The sequence below is a fragment of the Vigna unguiculata genome, chromosome 10 (genome assembly GCF_004118075.2).
Source record: "Vigna unguiculata cultivar IT97K-499-35 chromosome 10, ASM411807v1, whole genome shotgun sequence".
Lineage (NCBI taxonomy): Eukaryota > Viridiplantae > Streptophyta > Magnoliopsida > Fabales > Fabaceae > Vigna > Vigna unguiculata.
This window is the reverse complement of record NC_040288.1, coordinates 16,890,486-16,898,647: the sequence shown is the minus strand read 5'-3', so window position 1 is coordinate 16,898,647 and position 8,162 is coordinate 16,890,486. Positions and strand designations below refer to the sequence as shown.

General features: G+C 33.0%; 1 long non-coding RNA gene across 1 annotated transcript; it reads right to left on the bottom strand.

Annotated features, from left to right (window-relative positions):
* Nucleotides 1-3,292: 3,292 nt before the first annotated feature.
* On the bottom strand, nt 3,293-6,036 carry LOC114166263. Its single transcript, XR_003599884.1, has 3 exons — nt 5,631-6,036; nt 5,452-5,508; nt 3,293-3,520 (listed from the first exon to the last, which is right to left on the bottom strand). It is a non-coding gene; the product is annotated as an uncharacterized LOC114166263 (long non-coding RNA).
* Between the last annotated feature and the right edge of the window lie 2,126 nt (nt 6,037-8,162).

Genomic DNA, 8,162 nt, shown 5'->3' with positions numbered 1-8,162 from the left:
TCAAACAGTTTTCAATTTGCATATTTTCAATAGAGATGAGATGTTGTCCATCACCATTTAAGAAAGAAATGTCTTTGATGCACAAAGACACAAGAGAACTTGGAAGCATTATTTGCTTTTCCATCAAGGCATTTATCAACATCCAATTTCGTCCGGCTAAATAAATAATAATAATTTATTTTTTCAAAAAATAAATAAATAAATTTTTTCTTTGTCTAAATAATAATAATAGAATAATAATAATAATAATAATAAATAAAAAGAAGAAAAAAGAGACTGTTTTAATCTTTTATGTTTTTTCTTTTGAGGCTTTGTTTCTATTTTAGCCACAAATACTCTATACACTCACACCGTTTGTTCTTGCAACTAACAACAGTCCAAAATTTTATTTTCTCACCCCTACTCTATGCTTTGTCGTTTCTACTCCAAATCAAGAAGTTAATCTAATAATTAGAAACAAAATTTGTTCTAATATTTAGAATCATTTATTTTGATTTCGTGCTTTGATTTTATGATACCTTTTTTTCCAGATAAAAAAAGTAATAATATGTTTCTCAAGAATATCTTCTTCTAATTACAATTAATTTTCGTGATCACCTTTGATTTTATACTCTGTTTTTTTCTGTATGATTTGCTTCCCATAATATTTAGACCAATTATTGCCTTTTAAATTTCTTGGTAATATTCAAATGTGAGTTTTTTTTGTAAGATTACGCTAGGTTTATAAGACTATATATAAACATATCAAAAGGAGAGAAAAAAAAAGATTTTGGGCATTCCCTCTTTTATAACCCTAAACACATCCATTATCTGGACTCTCTCTCTCTCTCGGCCAAGACCTTCACTTTTTACGACAGCTCCAATAAAGTTGGTTCATGTGTTTCAAAATCAAATTTAGGAGTTGGAACCACAGTGCATCGTTTGTGTGGATCTTCTTTTGCTTGTGAGTGGTTACGAAGTGCATAAGTCAGGTTTTTGTGCCTTATCCCTTTTTATTGTTAACGCCATATCAGTGATGCTATATTTTGTGTTGTTGTTGTTGTTTAATTGTTAACGCCATTCAATGCCTGATTATTTGTTTGTTTGAGGCTATGGTTGTCGGTGTTGAGATATGTGTAGAAAATGAAGATGTTTTGGTTACATTGATGGTTGCCTTCTTTGCTTCACTTCCAGTGCATGTTTTTTTGGGCTTAGAACGTAAGTTGATTTTTGAATAAAGCCATGAGTGGGTGGGTCCTACTGTTGGGTATGAGTGTTTTAATTAATTATCTGGATTAATGCTTTATTGCAATCATGCTTTGATTAGTGGTCCAAGCTACGCAGTTATGATATTTCCATGTGGGCCATTCTTTTTTTTTTCCTTCTCGCATGACATAATAAAATTATGGTATAATGCCATGCCAAGATTAATTCACTTTTTGCATGCATTTGATTTATATTTGAGGGAACTTTTCGTTTTCTTTCTTATGGATTTTCCATATTAAAAATGCAAAGCTAATTGGGGATTAATGTTTTCCACGTATGTTATTATGATAATAAATAAATTATGTTTGCATACTTTTTAGTATGCGTGTATAGTTTCTAGATCCATTTGAAAAGGTATTTGTTTTCTTTTTTTATACGTAGTTTTTTTTTCCTGAATCTACATAAAATAAAATGATGATTAAAAATAATCACATTTACGTGCTAAAACATATAAAAAAATAGAAAATATACAATTTAAGAAATAAGAGTTTTTTTTTACTCTAAGTGTTTATTCGATCGTCCGCACCGCGTGACACTTATTTTAAAATTTTTCTTTTTCTAAAAAATTTATATATAAAAAAAAGAACTATAATGAATAAAAATAAATTTCTTTTCTTATTTTTGTTTATCTTTAGTGTCTATCCAGCCACTCGTGCCACATGACATTCGTTTCCGATATTTCAAAATACCAAAATCATAAGAAGACTTTCACATACAAAAACAATCAAATCAACACATTCTCAAAATAATCATAAAGAACTACCTGACCTTGATTCTCCATTATGAACGAAGATACGTAAGAGTAAGAATTAATCCTTGTCGGGCCCAAAAAACAAAAATCTTTTTTTGTTTCTTTTGAATTTTCTTTGTCTTCTTTATTTATTATTATTTAGTTGTTTTTTTTATAAAATAAACTTTTAAAGAAAACCACATCCATATTTATATTTAATTAAAGGTACCGTCTTAGAACGGACGTTGTAGGATGCTAACACCTCCCCTACGCGCAACCAACTTCCGTACCCAAAATCTGTTTTCGTAGACCTTACTCTTTTTTGATTTTCCATAGTTTCTTATAATAACTATGACGATAACTCCAAAAACCTCTTTTTTTATTTGTTTTTTTTAGAATGTCATCTCGTTGCGATTTTGGTTTCAACAACATCTACAAGAGAAATGTTTGCAGACATGAAAGCTCTCATAAACACTCAATTCTTGAAGTCCAATGAGGGTGTTAATTTGTTTTGGCAGACACTTGAGATTCTCACATGTGTCAACATAAAATTTATGCAGATTGGGTATGGGCAACCCGCCTAGAGGGTAAGATTCCAACTTAGGACAGCTTGTTACATGGAAGAATTTGAGATGTGAAAGTTCGTTAAATTTGGAGCAAACATTTAACTATATAACAATCTATATTAGCTTGACATGGAGTCTTTCTCAATGGTATTGCTATGAAATTTTGTAAACCTTGCATTCTTGGAATCGCGTAACACTCTGACTCGGATGCTATTAAGATACTTAGTAAAATTCATAAATTTCAAAATCATTTATTTAATCTCAAAATCAAACTCAAAATCCAAAATGTAATCCATCAAATACATCAAATAAAGTAACTATACATCACTATAAGAATGTAGGCTTTTTTCGCTGGCCAAAAATGGATGCCACAAACACAAAATCGACAATCAGAAGATGATCGCGTCGGTCCAGCGATGGCCACATGGACCATGCCTATTCCCTGGATTCAAAGCTCATTTGCGTCGTCTAAATAGAGACGCACATTTGCTGCTTACTTATCATCGGCTTAACTGACGAAAACATATAAAAAATACAATTAAAATTCATATGCATGGGTCAAACCCACGTACGTTGGCGTCAACCATAGGCGGGTTTAGTCGACGCAAACAATTTTCACTAGCGTTGCCTTGCGTGGACTTCACCAATGCAAATACGTGCTAAATTTGAAATGAAAAATTTGTTTCCAGCACATCCCAGATCCTGCACAATAGTAGAACCTACACATCTAATACAACTATATCCAGACACATTTCAAGCAATCCAATCCACAATTCAGGATATCATTTTATTCATTTAGAATTATTCAAATAAAATCCACGAGTCTAAGATCCAAATAAAACAAGTCTTGATATCGTCATTATAGTCACAATGGCCTTTCACTCTAAGTTTTCCTACTTAGCCTATAGAACCTAGTAGCAGCCACCACCAAGCCACCTCCAAGCCACAATCCACCTTCATAAGATTCATCTTCATAAACCTAGAAATGGGTATCTCATGGACATTGAACATTTGCTAAGTGAAATGATAACCAACAAATAACAAATAAATCAATGAAATGATAAAGGCATTACAAATTGAAACACAATAACTTAATGGTATATGATTGGGTTAGTAGGGACAACAAAGAAAAAATTCAAGATTTCTTTCACTTGAGATGACCTAAATGCATTTAAAAGAGGGAGTTGAACTGTCTTCTGAAAGGCCCTTGTAGCCTCCTTTGAAGACAAGCTTCACAAGATCAAGATTTATTTCATGTGATATGGTCTAAATTCTGATCTTCACAACACAAAAAGAAATTCTCAGCAAAAACTTATTCCGAAAAACTAGTGATCAATCCAAATGAAGACATCCTCACACGAAATGCCAAGAATGAGCTCTGGATATGAAAAATTTCCAACATAATAGTCATCAAAATTTCAAAAAGTCATGGCAAAAATTTGTGGCGTTCTGATGACCCATTTATAAACATAAAGCAACCACTTCTTTTGAAATTTTAACACTCATCATTATTTTAAGATACTCAAACAAAATGGACAGGAAACACCGTATTCTCCAACCAATTAAGCACAACCAATCACTTTTATCAACATGTATATCACTTCACAATGGCATGAACATCACATTTCCATCAAAATACCAAAAATCAGAGCAGAGGCAAACTTCTCCTTGCATGCCCAAATATAATCCCAAAATATGCAACATCACTTGCGTCCATATAAAAAACTAAATGCCTATTGTAGTTAGACGACTAAACTCATACATTGAAATAGAAAAGGCATAACAGTGCATCTTATTGTTATATTGCGTCTGTCACTTCGACTTTATGAAAGTGAATTTACGTGGCAGAAAAATTGCATCACACGCTTAGTTCATAAACTAGTGGCTTAACACCTTTTCCTTACACTTTTAACTCACAAACATTCAAAGAAATTCCTCTGTTTCCTAGAAAGCTCACCAATTCAAAAGCCATTTCGATCATTGCATTTTCCATATGGAAAACCTCTTTTTCAACTATTTCATTAGATATTATCTTCTTTATTCTCTCTTGCTTGTGCATGGAAAACCATTTCCATGCAATGAAACACCCTACCCCTTTGTGTGCAGAAATTACGTTGAAACATGGACATCAATAATTTCAAGGATAAGCGATACAAGTTGGCTTGGGAAGATTGTTTGGAACTCTATGCAGACACTTTATCAACTCAAACGCTTAGTGAACTCGAACAACCTAAATGACAGGTTGACTTGCCAATCACCAAATATGCCAAAATGGTTTCACTAAACTCAACCTTTCCTCCCACCTGAATGAACTGCTTCCTTAACATGTTAAACAATTTCTCCAAATTGCTAAGCAATTCCTTGTCCCTTTGTAAGGCTATGACTTTGACATCATTGTCATCGACTTTGATTTCATAGATGGTTCCAAAGGTTGGAGACAAGTAAGCTTAAAGAGGCTCGTCTAGAATTAGATTAAAGTGAACAATAGAGCAAGTAAAATGCACTTTATCTTTTCGCTCATTGCACTCTAATATACTAAATATAGAAAATAATTTGCTCTGTTGGTTTCAAAAATTAATATTAATCGAGGCCGAAAGGAACAAGGATAAATCAACCAGCTTTTACATTTGTATGGCCATCATGCTTCAAAGTGGACAAATAAACTCTTCAATTTAAACAAGTGAACATCCCAAAACTCAGTTTCAAACATCTGAAACTTTCTTCCCCTCATTAGAAACAATTTTCCTCATCTATATTTTCACACAATTTTATAAGCCACTCAACTCTCAATCATTTCCAGTTATGCATCTAAGAAAATACCCAAAAGTTAATACTTATACTCAATCATAATATCAAAACATCAAATAATTTACAATTCAATGCATATTCAAATTGCAGTAACTCACGCACCTCGGATTCAAGATTTTAGCTCAAAGCCCATCCACCCAAAACGCTTATTCTGCAAACCTAATTTCGACCCACAACCAAAAAACTACTCAGTCAACTTGAACTCAATCAACAATGTAGTAAAGTTCAATCAACAAAGTACGATCATCGACTTGGATGCGAACAAAAACCCTAAACCGCACCTCTGGAAAAATTATTCATCACTAAGAAGAGAGATTTTGCATTACGTTGCTGACGAGAAGTTACCGGGTGAAGGAGCTCGTCGACGCGCCCTCTCTCGCTAAAACATCTACGCTCGTCACTGTAGTCGTCTTGCAGGAGTAGCTTGTGACGCTGTAGAACCAAGTGTCGTAGCAGCAGGTTGCTTCATTGAAGAAGCTGGTTGGAGTTTCGCCTCGTTGAGTTTCACCCATTGTGGAAGAAATACCATGCATGAGGGAAAACTACATCTCACTCAAGCGAGGGTGAAAAACTGAAGAGAGCGAAAAGGTTAAGGGGGAAAAGTGAAATGTGATGTTTTCCCCTGTACTTTAACATAAAATTTATATATTTTTTACTTGTGCAGTGTATATGTGGCCGGCCGATGCAAACAAATTGTTAAGGGTCGACTATATTACGATAGTTATTTGATGTGTTTGCGTTAAGCCGACGTGAAGCTTCAATTTATAATTTTTTACATTTTCAGAAATAGTCGATTTTTTTTGCTATTTAAATTTTTTTTAACGTCGATTTTGTGTCGGTTTTCATCGTTTTGTCCAACATAATTTGTGATGCACACAAGTCCAACGCCATGATTTGGAATCTAAAATAGTGTATTCTTGTGATGCATTGAATTCAAATATCCCTAATACATTATTTTAAAAAAAATTTCACTAAAACATCAACACGTCTCCTAATCGTTGTGCATCCATCTACGTATGCTTAATCATATGCTCTTGTATAAAAATACAATCATCACAATCATACACAAACAAAATAAGAGTGAGCAAACATACAACGTCAAAATATCATAACTAGAATACACATCAATCATAATATAATTACTCACTCAAATCTTACATAGTCACAGTGACTCACAACTTACTAATAAACCCTCAACTTCCCATTAATCTTCTAACAAGCTCCGACTAAATATACAAATTTTCATTACTCTAGCAAAATATAAAACTTTTTATTATTACTCTTCTCAAGAGCCTGGACGAACTTCTCGAGTACCTCAACGAAATTGACGTATAATACAACTATGCAAAATTACCCTAGCTATCTTTCGTCGATTCGCTACACCACACACAAACATACATTCATGTTTCCAAACAAACGCATATCATCATAATCATACTAAATAACGTTTGTATCCCTAAAGTATTTTCAAGTAAATAAAATACAACAAAATAGTACATCCAATTCCTAATAAAATTACATTAATTTTATTATTATATGATATCTTTAGCTTTCGAAAATTTATATTAAAACAATTTAAAACTAAAATTTCCAAATTCTGGTACAATCTACTACTCTGTTGTATCCATACTATAGGTTATCCACTGCCCTCAATAAAACTTCACACTATCCACACCAAATCACTAAATCCGAAACCCTCTGCTTCCGTTTCTTATAACATGGGAAAAAAAAGCTCCTAATAAATTTATAGAATCAAAACATCACTGGGGTTGACAAATAATAAAAAAACAAATCCTCAAATTAATTTCTTTTCTTTTTCCGCAAACTTTTGCTCTCTCCACCCACTAAGGATCCTCCTCCATGTGTCCCGAGGGTCTATGTAATTCTCCCTCTTTTTCCAGCTCATCACCGCATGTTACATGTTCCTCAAACTGCTCCTCTATTTCTTAATAATGAGTTGTGTTATGCCGCTTGATTTATACATTTTTTTGTTTTGCATTAGATTTCAGTATCTTTATCAAATATTCATGAATTGTAACCATGCTTAAAGATGGATTTTGAGGTACCAATTTTTATCTAAGAGAGGCAGCTTCACGTAATTAAAAAAATCCTAAACTCCTTGTCACTGCATCACAGGAAGCGTAAACAAAATTATATGAAAAGTTACCTAACAAACCTGAGATAAAACCTTCAATTAAAAATCGAATATGTCTTCTGGAAATACATTTTTGCTTGAGCTAAGCACTTTAATGAATTAAACCAATTTTCAGTGGTAGTCATCCTTTTTTGTGATAGAATGAAAAACTATGAATTCCACACAATATCTATTGTTTTTTCTTTAAAAGTGTCTTTCTAAACACTCAACATGAATGTCGCAGGGAAAAATGAAGAATGCACATGAGGTTGTTTCAGGAGAGAAAATATAACACATACATGGAATTTAATATACAGTCATTGGGATCTTTCTAGAACACTTTCTTTTGCCAGTAGGAATTGCTTATACAGTATATAAAGTCTATCTCTTCACCCACTATTCAACCCTTTTTATTGGCATTCTTCGTTTTATGACAACTTTGAATTCGTGAAGTACTTTTAAATTTTGCAGGTTTTTTTATCCAGAAACTTCTTATCATCAGATTCTTAGATGCGACGATAATTCCATAAACAACTGTAATTTGTTTTCTTTTTCTTTTTTCAAACAGGTTGACCAGGGAGCAACCCTTGTGGGTTACACAAATTATGTAAGGTCGTATGTCTTAATAGCTTACAGCATTCACAATCTAAGGTCAACGTGGCATAATTAACCAACGGAA